This window comes from Eulemur rufifrons, chromosome 4 (assembly GCF_041146395.1).
Source record: "Eulemur rufifrons isolate Redbay chromosome 4, OSU_ERuf_1, whole genome shotgun sequence".
NCBI lineage: Eukaryota > Metazoa > Chordata > Mammalia > Primates > Lemuridae > Eulemur > Eulemur rufifrons.
In genome coordinates this window covers 2,376,122-2,378,943 of record NC_090986.1, presented here as the reverse complement: position 1 = coordinate 2,378,943, position 2,822 = coordinate 2,376,122, and the positions used below count along the sequence as shown (strand labels likewise).

The following is a 2,822-nucleotide window of genomic DNA, read 5'->3' as shown; positions in this document are numbered from 1 at the left end:
AGAACACATCCTCTTAGTGCTGCCATGGTGAAAGCTGTGGTCTCACTTGTGTTCATAATAGTCCACCAGGGAGGCCATTTCTCACAGCATTTTAGCCTTTCAATGCTGGTGGACCCTGACATGATTCAATTCTCTTGCCATCTCAGCTATGTTGCAGGGGACACTCTGCGTGTGTCCTAATAGATCACATCAGTTTGACAGGGCTGCCATAACAAATTACTACAGGGCTGGGTGTTTTTAGCAGCATTTACTCAATTCTTGAGGCAAGAAATCTGATACCAAGGTGGCAGCTGGAGTAGTTTCCCATTTATTTACTTATATTTTCATGATGTTTGAAGACAAAAATTTTTTAATCTGATGGACAATTCATCAAATTTTCTCTTCATTATTCTTTTGGTGTAAAATCTACGCAATCTTTGCCTAATTCATGATCACAATAAAATACTCTACTATTCCTCCTAGGAATATTTTAATTCTGGCATTTAGTTATACAATCGTTTTGAATATTTTTGTCACATGTTTTAAATTTGGGGTCCACATTTCCCCTTTTGCATCTCCATATCCAATTTTACCAGTATCATTTGTTCAAAACACTTTTCTTTCCTGTCAAATTTGTTGACTACTTTCTGAAAATGCCTGTGTTTGTTAGCGAACCTTTAAATCTCCTCATTGGTCTACCTGCATCTATCCTCGTTCTACTTCTACGTGCTTTGATTACTGTTACTCCTTTTAAAGATTATTTTGTGGTTTCTGGTTTACTTTACACACAAATATAGATTTAGAGTAAGCTTTTTGATTTCCATAAAAAATGCACTTGAAAATTTGAGGGGCGGCCCCACCCCCAGGGGACGTCCTTGGGGCTGCCGCCCTGCCTTGTCAACATCGCCTCAGTGACCTCACAGAGCGGGACCCCACGGGCCACTGGCGCCGGGATGGGGGTGGCCGGGGCAAGCCACGGGGCCATGCTGCCAGGAACCAAGGGAACCAGCGGAACCAGCAGAACCAGCGCAGAGGCTGCAGCGTGGCCTGGGGGCAGGGGAGTCCCCAGCTCAAGACAGCACAGTACAGCGCAGCCACAAGGGGCTCCTCCACCTGGCCCAGGGCTCAGCACGGCCTGCGGGGGACGATATGCTCCACTGGCAGGCGACCCTAATGGGGCCCAACGACAGCCTCTACCAACGAGGGGGGTCTTCTTCCTGAGGATCCAGTTGCCATCCGATTATGTTTTCAAACCACCCAAGGTCGCATTCACCACCCGACTTCACCCTCCAACATTAACAGAAATGGAAGTGTTTGTCCGCACTTCCTTAGATCTGAGTGGTCGCCGGCACTGACCATTTCCCAAGTGTTTCCGTGTTGTGCGCCCCCAACCCCGATGATCCTTTGCTTCCTGAGATTTCGAAGATCTGCAGAAAGGATAGGAGAAATTACGATGGAAAAGCTCAAGAATGGACTCAGAAATAGGCCATGTGACTTCAAAATAAATAATACCATCACCTTAATGGTAAAGATAAAGTGGCAATTCAATTAAAAAAAAAAACTTGAATGGACTGCATTGACTCTGTAGATGAATTTATGCGGTTTTCTGTTCTTAACAATATTAAGTATTGTTATTTAACATTAGATGTCTTTCCATTTATTCATTTATTTTAAAATTTCTTTTAGCATTTAAAAAACCAGTGTAAAATTCTTACACTTCTTTTGTTAAATTTATTCCTGAATATTTATTTGTGATGCCATTGTGAATAGAGTATTTTCTTAATTAAATTTTCAGATTGATAACTGCTAGTATAATATATATTGATCTTGTGTCTTGTGACATGGGTGGATTCATTTCATTAGTTCTCATGGGTTTTTAGTAAATTCCTTCCAAATTTTTATGTGGAAGATTAAGTTGTTTGCAATAAAAGGTAGTTCTTTTTTTCAATCTGGAGGATGTTATTTCACTTTCTAATGTAATTTCCCTGGCTATTATCTCCGGTACAATGCTGCATAGCGTAGGGAAAGTGGAGATCTTATCTTGTTCCTAGACTTACAGACAAAGTACTCGGTCTTTCAGTATTACGTATAATGTTAACTGTAGGTTTTCAGAGATTACTTCTGGCAAGACTCAGAATTTTCCAAATATGAGTAGTGTGCTGGGGATTTTATCACAGTGGGTGTCGGATTTGTCAAATGTTTTCCTGTGTCTATTGGAAAGATATCTTTTGTCACTTGAATAAAGTAATATTGTGTATTATCTCGATTAACTTTTGGATATTAAGCCAACATTGCATTTTTAAAAATAAAATCTCACTAGGTCATATAGCCATATTTATATGCTCCTTGTGAAGTTTGCTAGTATTTTCTAAGGATTTCTGTGTCTGTATTCTTAAAGGATTTTTGTCTATAGCCTTCTTTACTTTTGATTTCTTTCCTACTTTTGGTATCATGGTAATGGTGGTCTCATAGGATGAATTAGAATATGTTACTTTTATTTTTAGAAGTTACTGTGAAGAATTGGTATAACCTTTATCATGTGTTGATAAAATTTATCATTTAAGCCCTATACGTCGTTCAACAATGGAGATTTGTTCTGGGAAATGCACTGTTAGGCCATTTTGTCATTGTGTGAACATCACAGAATGTACTTGCACAAATCTAGAAGGTATAGCCTGCTATACACCTAGGCTATATGGTATCACCTCTTGCTCCTAGGCTACAAACCTGTGCAACATGTTACGGTACTTAATATCATAGGGAATCCTAACACAATGGTATTTGTGTATCTAAATGTGTATTTATGGTTAGAGAACTAACCATACAAAAGTTACAGTAAAATA

At 39.3% G+C, this 2,822-nt stretch overlaps 1 pseudogene; it reads left to right on the top strand.

Annotated features, from left to right (window-relative positions):
* Positions 1–1,128: 1,128 nt before the first annotated feature.
* On the top strand, positions 1,129–1,473 carry LOC138382510 (ubiquitin-conjugating enzyme E2 D2-like; annotated as a pseudogene).
* The last annotated feature ends 1,349 nt before the right edge of the window (positions 1,474–2,822 follow it).